General features: G+C 43.4%; 2 non-coding genes across 2 annotated transcripts; both read left to right on the top strand.

Moving 5' to 3' along the window:
- The first annotated feature begins 753 nt into the window (after positions 1 to 753).
- On the top strand, positions 754 to 835 carry trnas-cga (transfer RNA serine (anticodon CGA)). Its single transcript has one exon. It is a non-coding gene; the product is annotated as a tRNA-Ser (tRNA).
- Positions 836 to 12,925: 12,090 nt separating this feature from the next.
- trnar-ucg (transfer RNA arginine (anticodon UCG)) lies at positions 12,926 to 12,998 on the top strand. The gene has a single exon. It is a non-coding gene; the product is annotated as a tRNA-Arg (tRNA).
- Positions 12,999 to 13,673: the final 675 nt, after the last annotated feature.

The following is a 13,673-nucleotide window of genomic DNA, read 5'->3' on the forward strand; positions in this document are numbered from 1 at the left end:
GTCCAGAATGAGCTGCCAGAGAGATTGTTGGAGACTGGTACAACTGTAACATTTAATGGCATCTGGATGGATATATGAGTAACAAGGTGTATAGGGATGTGGGCCAAATGTTGGTAAATGGGACCTATTAATTTCGGATAACTGTCCACCATGGTCAAGTTGGAAAGAAGGGCCACTTTCTGTGTTGTTATCATCAAGGACTTGATGACTCGAGAACAACCGCAAATAATTCCGTCAAGACGATTTCAAGTTCCAAATCTTCGGTCAATCTTCCTCTCATGTGCTCACAAGTTCATTACCTGATGTCAGAACTTACGGATGAGTTGCTGGATCCATTCCTGTAAATTATTCTGCATTCTTTCTAATTCCGATTTTTTTAACGAATGTAGCTAGCGTTTATGGACTTAGCATCAATATTTCTAATACCATCTTTTGATGAATATTAAAAAACAACTTTGGCACCAGATGATGAGCAATTGAGTCAAAATCGATCGGACACAGTGAGACAATGATCCTCTCTTCATGTGGTGTACATCCGTGACTCTAAAATTGGACGAAGAATCATTCCCACAAATTCAGCTGTGTCAGGATCTAGTTTGCGGTGAAAGCCTGTCAATCTGCTAAGGTAACGTTCGTCTGGGTCTCTGCAAAGGATTTGGCGAAATCTTTGGGTCTTGACAATTTGTTCTTCAAACAAATGGCGTATTTCATGAATTCAGTTCTTTTACTATGAAAATTGGCAGCTCTTCTGTAGCTGTGATGGCCGAGAGGTTAAGGCGTTGGATTCGAAATCCAATGGGGTCTCCCTGCACAGATTCGAATCCTGTTCACAGCGCTGAATCGTTTAAAAGTCATTAAGTTCTGAGCGGAATTTCGTGGAGCTTGAGCTTTGTGTTCAATCGAAAGTGATTTTTCAACTGTGAAGAATCCGAAGTCATTTCAAGACGTCGAATTGAATACATTATATGTCGAGACACAAAAAGCCACCAACTTCCAACACGAATCAGTTTCAAAACATTTGTCGAACTATCGTGAAATTTGGATGTTCGGGAGTGGGGGGTGTAATTAAGCAATACAAGAAGTAATGCAATACATTTACCTGCAGGTGATGATTTTTTTTTAGGATCAGTTGAAAGTCAAGCTGAGAAAGTTCAACCTAATTTACAACTGACTCTCAAGGCCAATAATCTATTACATCAGCAGTCAATGAATTCGAAAAAGCAACTCCATGTGTGGAAAGGAACCCGACTGATCCAGGTTGCTGGCTTGAGGTGTGATAAGGCAAGGCGATATCAGCTTTTTAGAATTTTCTGGAAATATTAGAAATGGAATGTTAACGGTCTTCTGCTGTCCACATTCGTAAGAAACTGTGCAATAAGAATTGAATTTGAAAATTAACGATGAAAATCAGACTTAGCCCTCTGCTTGTGGTGTAGCATTGTTCAGAACAATAGATTGTTGTTGAGGCTAAAATTGACCAAAATAATCGATGGGGATCTTATCCACGGCCTTCGTTGGAGCAGTTGGTGTGGAGAGCTCAGCTTGAAGAAAAAAAATGCTAATTATTCATCTTGGCCGTCTGAATTGCTTAGTTAAACATACTCCCAGTTTAATGTAAAAAACTTTGCTATCAGAGCTAGATGTTTTCATGTCAGCATGTTCTGATATGAGAAGACACTCCAAAGAGTAGATGTGACTTAAATTTTGACTCTAACGTCAGAGATGTTGACACATTTCTGCACCAAAACAGCACTACCATTGGTAGTAGTATATAAACGGTAATTCATTTTGAACTTCTTAGCCATCAGCATGATAAGTGGTACATAATGCACAGGTTTGCTTCTCGAAAGAAAGAGCGAAATCTTATTCAATGCAGACGCAAATTCAAGTTGTCCCTGGTCGACCAGCAGACAGATATCGCGAAACAAAGTGAATACAGAAAACAATCAATGTTTTCTGGGAGTCAAAAAGATGTACTGGAAGAACGAAAACATATATTTAGAACTAAAGTCACACACCATTTCCAGACTAAATGTTCTTGAACCGTTATCTTAATTTGACCTTCATGTCCACCATTGCTGCAAAAATTATCTTAAGAACTCTGTAGTTTGTGTTCTTTGATATTGTCTCCTTCATGTTTCTCTTGATTTTGAAACTAAAACTGAGCAATAGTAATGCACCTTATTTCACTTGCAAAGATCAGAAGATCAATTTATAAGAGAACAGAAATAAAGCTACGTCTATCTTTCCAGAGAAAACACAGTTACCATTTCGACTCCAAAAAGTCTTCTTCAGAAGTCTGCGCAATGAACTCGAAATAGTAGACCGAAAACGAAAAAAAGAAGCCATAATGCCGCGAATTCACCACCCGCAAGTGCATCAGGTCCTACTCGAATATGCTGTATTACTACTCTCAACATCAGTGGAGAACGGAACAAAGCTCATTCTGCAGTTGTCAACCTGTTATGACGTAGTTTGTAAAGTCAGAAATATGATTAGGTAAAAAGCGGGATGAAAGCGGAATATCAGAATTCTGAAAAAAGCAAGTGCGTGCTTTGCTTTGAAGAAGGTTGGCAGTGAATAAAATGGAAATTAACTACAGTGAGGGGGGCTTAATTAATACTCAGAATCATTGCAACACACAGGGATGCAATTCTTTTTGCTGGGTTTCTGTTCTGCCATTTTATAATCACGACTGCTGTCGGGTTTGGTTTCCATTCCAGGTTTAGGTGACTGCCTGATGGAAGTTTGCACATTCGCCCAATTTCTGTGTGGTATCTCTGGTTTGCTGCCACATTCTAAACAGTTGCAGGTTATTTGGATTCGCCATTGAGTGCACACAGTTACAGAGACAGTGATGTGGAGAGTGTCTGGATAGGACGTACTTCAGAGGATTTTTGTGAACTTAAATAGACAGAGTGGGTTTGTCTGCTGTTTCCTGGGTGAGCTACATGGACAGAGAGGGGTCAGGGTATTCTTCCCTGAGGGAGAGACATTGACAGAGTTGTGTTAGTTGCTCTTACCTCTGTCAGTCACACAGATACAGAAGGGTCAGTCTGCCCTTGCTGGGCGAATTTCTTTCACAGAGTGGTGATAGTCTGCTCTTCCCTGCCTGAGTGAAACAGAAAGAGCGGGGTCAGTATTCTCTTCCCACGATAATTTATGTTGACAGTCTGGCTACCGTCTGCTCTTCTCTGGCGAGTTACATTTGTAGAGTGGGGTTAGTGTTCATTCATTGGATGAGTGCAATAGACAGAATGGGATCAGTATGCTCTTCCCTGAGTGAATTACATTTATAGAGTGGGGTTAGACTGCTCTTCAGTGAATGACTTATATTGACCGTGTGGGATCAGTCTGCTGAGTTACACTGAGAGTGTGGGGCCAGTCTGCCCTTCCTTCGGTGACTAACACTGACTGAGTGGCGTCAGTTTGCTCTTCCCTCAGTGAGTTACATTGACAGAGTGGCATCAGTCTACTCTTTCCTGTGCGAGTTACATAGACAGAGTGGCGTCAGTCTGCTTTTCACTGAGTGAGTTATTTGGACAGTGTGGGATCAGTCTGCTCTTCCCTGGTTGAGTCACATTGACACATTGGGCTTCATCTGCTTTTCCCTGGGTGAGTCATATTAACAGAATGGGGTCAGTCTGCTCCTTTCTGAGTGAGTAATATCACAGAGTGCACTCAGTCTGTTCTTCCCTGGGTGAGCTACGTTAAGAGAGTGGTGTCAGTCTGCTCCTCCACTGGCGTGTTAGTTTCTCAGAATCGTGAGAGTCTGCTCTTCTCTGTCCGAGTTTAACAGCAATGATGGTTTCATTACCGTCTTCGCTGGATGATTCACACAGACAGAATGGAATAAGTCTTCTCTTCTCTGAATGAGTTACTTTGACAGAGTGGGGTCAGGCTCGTCTCCCTGCTTGTGTTTCATTGACAGAATTAGATCAGCCTGCTCTTTCCTGGATGAGTGACAGAAACAGAATGGGTACAGCCTGCTCTTCTCTGAGTGGTGTCAGTCTGCCATTTGCTGGGTTAGTTACATATAAAGTGTTGGGTCAGTCTGCTCTTCCCTGGATGACTAACATTGATAGAGTGGCGTCAGTCTACTCTTCCCTGGGTGAGTTACATTAACAGAGTGCGGTCAGGCCATAATTTCATCGTTGAGTTAAATTGATCGTGTGATGTCAGACTTCTGTCCCCTGGTTGAGTTACGTTGACAGAGTGGGTTCCATCTTCTCTTCCCTGGGTGAGTTGCGTTAGCAGTTTGTGGTCGGTCTGCTTTCCGCAATCCAGGAACTCCATCTGTAACGGTTTCTTGTCAGTACCTCCATACTAAGGATTTGAGGAGTTAACAAAAGCAACTCATCCCCTACATCTTTGGGATAATTAGGGATGGGCAGTGAATCTTATCTCATTGAAAGACAAGTGTGTCCCAGAAATGCATTTATAATAATTGCATGTCCTAGTTCTACACTGCAGTAGGTCGGGAATAAATTGAGGAGAGGTGCAGGGTAGAATACTTAAAGTCAAATGCACTGATGCCTAGGAGACATGACACAAGATGTGAGTGTGGAGCTGATGGTGCAAGGCTCAGTGTCAGTGCTATTGGTTCAGCATTTATTGCTCACTGTTCGCAATGACTCACACACCACTGCTGTCAATTCACAACAATGAGCCTGTTCATCTTGGTTTGAAAATCCCTGCGTGTGTATTAACGTGGTTAATGAGACGCGAGAGGAGATGAGCACATCCTCTTTATTCTGTCAGTTTAAATTGACGTAAATATCTGTTGGATGCCAATGCAAGAGGATACTGTCTTTTTCTGTGCCTTTTTAATGGAGCATGCTCAGCATTGAAACGTCTGTTTTTGCACAAGCAGCGTTTGATTGCCATTCATACTGAGCAACATTAATACAGAAAACGCGTTTTCGAATTCCTGTGATCAAGTAGTTCAGGCATTGTACATATGGACGAGAAATCTGGCTCTTAACGTGACGCCATGGCTTAGCTGGTGAAAGCAGCTCCCATCACACTGGTGCCTGCTCATTGTATTGAAAGCTTGTTATTTCTCGCAAGTCTTGTGTTGCGAGTGTCCTGTTTGAATTGCTGTAATTTCTGATTTCGCGTTCCGGCTTCATTTTCCTGGTTTAAATCCAGTAGTGTAGGTTGCTCTTTTTAACTACTATTTTAACCTGGAGATTCTTTCCGCAGTTCCACAAGCACTTCTGCTTCTCATCCTCTAATTCTCATTCCTTCATTTCCAGTTTTGTGGAAATTAAGTGGTGAGGCAGGAGACACAACAGCATTCCCGGGAAATGTTGTGGTAATGGCACTGACACCACGACATGATCACCATCATTCTCTGCTGTCACCATTCATTCATTGTACACCAACAGTAAATGCATCGTTGTTCTTCTTCAGCTATCATGTAATTACTTTCTTTTTCTGTTGGATAAGGAATTCAACTTTAACTTCGGAAGAGTCTTTTGATTTTGAGGAAGAAATGTCTACTTGCCTCAGGTAGAAGTGACAGATGCGTTATCCAGAGAATGTGAGACTACTTTGATCGACTCCAGCCAGGCGTCAGAAAGCCTCGATCAGCAGTTCGAATCTCAAACTGTCTCTGAATATCAGGCTTTTCAAGAGCAGAAACGGGAAATGAGGGATATGGACAGCCAGACAGTCGGAGAATGTGAAAAAGGCCCAGGAGGATACAGAGACAAATATGGAAAAAACAAAGACACATATTGAGGCAGACACTGAAAGAAACAATTCTCCATTCGGCATGACTGCTACATAACGGAAACTAAAAGGAAATGTAGCCATTAAAACATAGCCTTCCACCAGCTCAGGAAAATGAAAGTAGCATGACAGCTGATGAAGTCCTTTTAAGATTGTAAATTCAATGTTTTGGTTTTTGATAACCTGGCACAAAACCAAGCATTAACAGGTTCGGACCAGTGGTAAGAAATACTGATACCACGATATATTTGCACAATAAAACATGCATTCCCTGTCCGAGTATAGAACCAACACTATTGCGGTTAGAGTTCCAAATCCTAACAACGAGATTACACGGAATAAAGACAGACGCTCTTGCACTTATTCTCGATGAAATGGATTTTCCATTTAATTTCTGATCAGTTCCACTGCAGATTGGTTTCTACTCGTCTTCAAGTTTTGCAGAATGTAAAATCCCATTTGGCCCATGGTGCAGTCTGGTTGAAAGACATTCATCTATTCTATTCCCAGTTTCCAGCCTTGGTCCATCACCTTATGTGTTCTGATGTTTCCAGTATAATGGCAGTGAGGTTCTCGCTTTGATCTTAGATGACACAACAATGGGATTGAAGTTTGACATAGTCACACTGTGTTATTACCCACGTCGTGTCTCCCACAGAAAGAGACACACATACACATTCCCCGAGAATCGCAATAACCACATATTCCAGGCACGAACCTAAGCCCTAAATTCATCTATCTATACTCCATGCATTAAAGTCGATGCATTTCAGGCCACCAGTTCTTTTGCATTCATCTGCTCTCTGCCTACTTTTCCCATTATTAATGCTATCTTTCAGATTCTTAGCGTTTCCAGTTTCCACCTCACTGCCGACTTGTTTACTCTTGTGGTTCCCAGTCCCCTGACACATTAGTATAAAACCTCTCCAACAGCAGTAGCAAAAATTCCCGAAATGACATACGTTTCCGTCTGGTTCAGATGTAGATCGTCAATTTTCTTATAGTCCCACATTCCCCAGAACTGGTCACAAAATCCAACAAATCTGAATCCCACCCTGCAGCACCATTCCTCAACTCACGTGTTCACCGTGCCGTTTTTTTTATTCATTTCTACGCTGGCAGTCACATGGCACGGGCAGTAATCCCGAGATTACTACCTTTGAGGTCCTCCTCTTTAATTTCTCTCCTAGCTCCTTGAATTCTCCCTGCAGGTCCTCATCTCGTATTTTTTTTTTCGTTGGTGCCTATATGCACCAAGACAACTAGCTGTTCACGATCCCCTTTTCGAATGCTCTTCAGCCGATGGGTGACATCCCTGGCCTTGAGCACCTGGGAGGCAACATAACTCTCCAGAATTGCTGATACTCCACAGTGAGTCCACCCGCAGCTCCAGAGTAGACACGCGGTCAAACAAGTGCTGCAGCTGGACACACTTCTTGCAAGTGTAAGTTTAGGAAACCTTTACAAGAATTTGCAAGGTTTGCACTGCTTGGACATGAGAACGAAACTGAATAGGCTTCGTCAGATTCCCAGGAGCTTCAGTGCTTAGATATGGCCTCACAGGAGTTTATAAAATCATGAGGAAGACAGACAGAGTAAATAGTCAGGGAGCACTGCTTCACAAGACACGCAAGTTCAAATCTACAAAGCAAACGTTTAATGTGAGAGAGGAAAAATGTAAAAGGGATGTGAGGGACACATGTTTTTCACACAGACCTTTTGTGTGTGTGGAATGAATTGCCACATTTAGTGGCAGAGTCTGGTGCACTCACAACATTTCAAAGGCATCTGAATGGGTGTATAGACAGGAAGACCTCGGAGAGATAAGGCACAAATATTGGCAGAAATGTATGGATTAATTTCGGTTATCTATTCAGCAAGGGCAAGTTGTATCGCGGGATTTGTTTCCATGCTCGATAAGTCTGAGATGCTCCAGCCACCGGCAATGGTTTGAATACACCATTTGCAAAAAAACGCATGATGTTTGTTACTCAGCCAGCGAGTTTGGCTATTTTGTTTGGAGGGTGGATGAGCCCAACCGATCCAGAGATGAAGGTTTTCCGGATTTTGCTGCCAATGACCATTCTTCTTGACACTTTCCCAAGTTCGCCATCAAAGATTTTGGCCGAAGAAAAATACCTCACATATCGCATTACCCAATTTGCTCTCCAGCGAATCCAAAAACTGACACCTGTTATCGTGGAACAGAATCAAAACTGAAAAGGCAGTACCATGATCAGACACACCGAAGCTTAAATGCTTTCTGTGAGGCACTGTGAGTCGTCTCTGACATGAACTGCTCACACAAATAACAGCGAGGCAATTCCAAACCTACTGGAGATTTAGTGTATTGTCAAGTCCCAGAAAGTGCTCAAATATCATAAAACAAAACACAACAACGAACCATTAAAAGTGAACATTTCCAATTATATCCGTGATTAAATTAGATCATCAATGCGCCGGTGCCCCCATCTGATCGAGAGAGCCAATCACCTTTCTCCCTCACCAGGACAGTAATGGAGGAAATGAAAGTATAGCAACGTTTCACATCGCCCACTTTTTTGCCAAGCATCAATAAACGGCGAACACATTCAATGCAGGATCTTCTTTCGAAATAACGATGAAATAACTATGCCTATTCACTTTCAGAGTAAACGGGGAACAACGCAAGTTGTCTGGAATATGAATAACCAACGTAGACTACTTTGGTCCCAGGTTCTACTGATGCACAGACTTTCATATGAAAATGTACCTTGGGTGATTGCTCTACACCCAGAAATCTTCTGGCTGCCTTCTGTTTGCCCTGTTACATTAAACTTGTGCTGCCCTAATCGAATTTGTAGTTCTTGCCATTTGTCCGTATTGCTACTAGGGATAGCTGGTCGTGGCAACTCGTGACTGCCACACAAATCCTTTGCCAAAATTGGATAGTCCTGCAACGTGATTCGCAGTGCACGAACTTTGCAACGAGTATATGCCACGCGGCAAGTTAAAAAGCACGCTTCCATTTATTAAAGTAAGTTTCTAGGAACTGACAGCCAGATTCCTCCTTACACTCGGAATTATGACAACACATAAACCAACAGCCTCTCTCAGAGACAAGTGACCAATGCCCATCTTGTGCCGGACAAACGTAGTTGACAAGATTGCACGCAGGGACTGCACAGAAAACTATAGAGGAGAAGCAGACAGACGACCATCGAGCTGCATTCATGCAGTTCAGTTACCCTGTAAACCCCATGCACAGCTGTTCCTTGTAGGTACACACAGGGGACTGAGTGTCTCTGACTCCGGGACTTGGATCTCGGATTATATGACCGTCTGCAGCACTGGTTACTTCCTTGTGTGAGGTAATTCCCGATGGAACATATGTAAAACACGATAGCTCATTGAGACATACGTCCAAAATATTACCCAAGAGACGTATTTCTGTTGTGTTTCTGGTCCTGTTCCTGAAATGACATCCAGCATTGTACTGAGTGCTTCCTGCCGGTTCGGTGCATGCTTCCGTGATCGCATTGTGTGCAGTAACCTGCGTTTTAGCTGCAATTACGTGTGTTTCAAACCCAGGACCACCGGCCTAAATTTGGTTTTCCTCTTCTCGTGCGCAACTGCAACACAGTAAATGATTAATTAATATTGGGAAATGACATACACAGGCGTGTGAAAAGCCCAGTTTCCGTGGCAATTATGCAATGGTTAGAGGTTACTTTGATTCAGGAGATAAGGATGCAAAGTGTGTTTGGGTAGAGATGAGGAACATTGAGGAAAGAGGAATCCAGCTGGTGTGGCTTACAAGAACACTAACAGTAACCACAGTGTAAAAAAACGTATAGGAAAAAATACCGCCTGTGAATGATTAAAGAAGGCAAGAATTATGGGAGACATTCATTTCCCTTCTTCCTCTCCCGTTTGAATTGCAAAGAAACTTTGAAGAAAAACAACCGAAAAGTCATATATATGCCCCATCGCACAACGTGTGCCGTACCTTGGTCATTGATTACTGTACATTAGACTACTTACAATGTGGAAACAGGCCCTTCGGCCCAGCAACTCCATACCGACCCGCCCGAGCGCAAATGCATTCCTCTCCTTTAACCCCGTCAATTTAGCGCGGCCATTTCAACAAACCGGTACATTTTTGGACTGTGGGAGAAAACCAGAGCAAGCGCACGCAGCCACATTCAGTTGCTTGAGGCGGGAATTGACCCTAACTCTGTGGCACTGTGAAATACCAGCGCTCACGATGGTGTCAGCGTGAGATGGGACTTATTTGCCGTCTTTAATTGGGAAAATTCTCTGTCATTGTGAGCATCTGGAAAGATCGGTTCCTTCGCAGGAAAAAGAAATGAATATGTCATTAAACTTTGTTTCATGTCCAAGAATACACAGATCAATAGCTCCCTTGATTACCTATACTGGTCATGTTCGCAAAGAGATCTAGCAAATTGCCAAGTGTGGTTTTCCTTTCAATGAATAATTTTAACTCAATTTGGCTGCAAATGTCTTTTCCTAACTTTGTGCTTTTCTTCTTTTCCATTGGTGTCTCGCACCTTACAAATGACAGCAAAGGGATGAAAGGAGATGGAAGCATTTAACTCATCAAGTCAGTGGCAGCGTTCCATGTGATCATGGCTGATTTGGTCAATGCTCAACGACAGCATGCTGGCTGTAGTCATGGCCGAGTGGTAAAGGCGATGGATTAGAAATTTATTGGGGTTTTCCCACGTAGGTTCGAATCTTGCTGTCATGCGTTATGAATGGTTCCCTGCTGGGACAATTCAAAGTTCAGAAAGCCTGTTTTGCAAAGCAGGCCTGTAATTTGATTAGACTTGGGAAACTCGAGTTCTTCATCAGAAATGTTCCACATTTAAAACATTAAAACAGTGGTTAGAACTGCTGCCTCACAGCGACAGAGACCTGGGTTCAATTTCCGCCTCAGGCAACTGTCTGTGTGGAGTTTGCACATTCTCCCTGTGTCTGTGTGGGTCCCCTCCAGGTGCTCTGGTTTCCTCCCACAGTCCACAGATGTGCAGGCCAGGTGAATTGGCCATACTAAATTGTCCCGTAGTGTTAGGTGAAGGGGGAAATGTTGGGGAATGTGTCTGGGTGGGTTGCTCTTCCGAGGATCGGTGTGGACTTGTTGGGCCGAAGGGCCCGTTTGAATACAGTAGGGAATCTAATCTATCTCTGTTTCTCTTTCCAGATACACTGCTCGACACATCGGGTTTCTGCAGTTGTTATTGAACGCCCTGATCAGAAGTGCTGCTTTTCATTAGATTCCTTTAATCCCTTGTCCTCTGTTCTCTGACTCTGGTCATTGGCAACACTTCCTCCTGCTCGTCAGAGTGCTCATTCCCCACCGCTCCCTCTTCCATCATTACAAACAGCCGCAGGAAATTGCCACTTAACCATCTTTGTTCCAAAGTGAAACTCACCAGCCTAGGAACTCTCTCCACCAAATGGGACTTCTCATCCCTGGACATGGTGCAAGCCAGAGGATTGTGAAGAGATACTGTGAAAATATTGTTAGTTGGCAGTTGGAAAAATGTTTAGGAAGCAAAGCATATAATTTAGGCTCCAGCTTTTGAAATCTTGAGAAACTCTTTGGGAAATGGAATCATAGGAGATTGAAGAAGTGTAAATTGTCAGTCCGAGTAGAGGAAGGGACATTGACTCTGATGTTCTCGGCACAGGAACTGATCTGAGACATTGAAAGAATTCTTGCTCCCGTACGTGAGGAATACAAACTTCATCTGGACAGTGGGAAAATGAAAAACTCTGGAACACTCAAGACAATATCCAAATATTGACTGAGATCACTACAGTACGAGTACAATAGATGGGCCAGTTTTTGTCCCGTGTGTGCGGGAGGGCTTCCTGACACAGTATGTAGACATGCCTTCAAGGGAAGGAGTCACTTTCGATTTAGAACTGGGTAACGAGACTGGCCAGGTTTTTGATTTGGAAGTAGGTGAGCACTGTGGAGACAGCGATCACAACTCTCTCTCAGGTTTACTTTCGTGATGGAAAATGATAGGTGTGCTCCACGGAGCAAGAGTTTCAGCTGGTGGAAGGGAAATCACGATGCAATGAGGTAAGATTTAGGAAGCGCAGAGTGGGGTAGGAAACTGTAGGGGGTGAGCACATTAAAAATGTGGAGCTTATTCAAGGAAACGCTCCTGTGTGTCCTAGATAAGTATGTACCTGTCAGGCAGGGAGGGAGATATAGAACGCGTGAGCCGTGGTTTACTAAGGAAGTGGAATCGCTGGTCAAGAAGAACAAGAAGTCTTATGTTAGGACACAACGTGAAAACTCAGTTAGAGCGCTCGAGGGTTCCAACGATATCAGGAACGACCTAAAAAGAGAGCTGAGAAGAGCCTGGAGGAGACATAAGAAGTCGTTGGCAGATAGGATCAGGGTTAACGCTAAGGCTTTCCATAGGTATGTCAGCAATAAAAGAATGACGAGAGTTAAATTTGGGACAATCAAGAATAATAGTGGGAAGTCATGTGTGGAGTCAGTGGAGATAGAGGAAGCACTAAATAAATATTTTTCGACAGAGTTCGCTATAGATAATGAAAATGTTGGCAAGGAAGATACAGAGATACTTGCGTCTAGACTAGAAGAGATTGAGGTTCACAAAGAAGAGATATTAGAAATACTGCAGAGTGTGAAAATAGATAAGTCAGCTGGGCCGGATGGGATCCATCTGATGTTGTTTCGCAAATGCACTGCAGGAAGGTACAAATCAAGCTGATGCTAACAACGGCTCGTTTTGAGCCGCTAATTTGTCGTGAAGTGGCGGTGCCAATAAAAGGTGTCACGCAGCTCGTCTAATTCCACATCCTGAGCTCGAAATGACCAGATGTCTCTCGCTGAGTTTCGGCAGGGTCTTGCTTAGACGAAACCATGACACCTTTTCACTGGAGTGGATCATGAAATCGCGTCGGGACTCTGAACAAAACGATGGAAACTTCCAGCAGAGAAGGAGGCGACCCTGAAGACCGCAGCTGCGGAGCCATGTTTCTCCTTTGCCAGTGAAAGGCACTGCTTCACAAATTGGAAACTTCGAAGTGAAGCAGTGTTGGTGATTATCTTCGCTGCTTGTTCACCTTTTTAATTCTGATTCCGTGAAAGTCCATGGCATTACATATCGACATTCCGCCAATGCTGAGCGTGGGTATTGGGCCAGTGGCGTAATGGATAACGTGTCTGACTTCGGATCAGAAGATTGTAGGTTCGAGTCCTACCTGGCTCGAGGGGGATGTCTCACTTTAATCCGTGCCCCACGTTGACACTCCCCTGTGAAATCCTGCTGGGACGTCGCTTCTGTGCTTCCGCATTTAAAAGTTTCATTTGTCCGCATGTCCATTTCAAATTCCAGCTCACCACAATGGAGACATCGATCGGTTTGGGGGTATCTTTCTGTGTGTCTCCCTTGGTGGGTGTAAATGAGCATGAGTTCCTCAAAAGCGGTACAAGTTGTCGTGGGAGTGTAATACATCTGCCCCATTATTGTGCTATTTAAGAAAACAGGATAAAGTCATTGACATTTGTTCTGGGAACATTAGAACACACGAGACTTTGGGCCAAAGTTGGAAACTGCGACTGGAATAGATGGCTCTCTGATGAGCCGCAATGCACACAGGCGGAATGGCCTTTTCCCACTTTGTAAATCTACGAAGACAAGTTGAAAATAATCTGCAACGAAAATGTTCATAAAGGGTGTTTTATTTAAACCAAATACGATAGTATCTATCGCCTTGTCTTGTTATTTACTTGTGAGGATTCGGTACTCTCAGCACCGTGGCCCGGATCGTATTCCCGCTCATGGAATGGTTGTATTGTTCAGCTAACATATCGGTGCACCAGTACTTCTGCCGATTTTCCGATGCTAGCAGGTCATTGGTTTTGTCCAAAACATTATGAATGT

This window comes from Chiloscyllium punctatum, chromosome 13, assembly GCF_047496795.1.
Source record: "Chiloscyllium punctatum isolate Juve2018m chromosome 13, sChiPun1.3, whole genome shotgun sequence".
Lineage (NCBI taxonomy): Eukaryota > Metazoa > Chordata > Chondrichthyes > Orectolobiformes > Hemiscylliidae > Chiloscyllium > Chiloscyllium punctatum.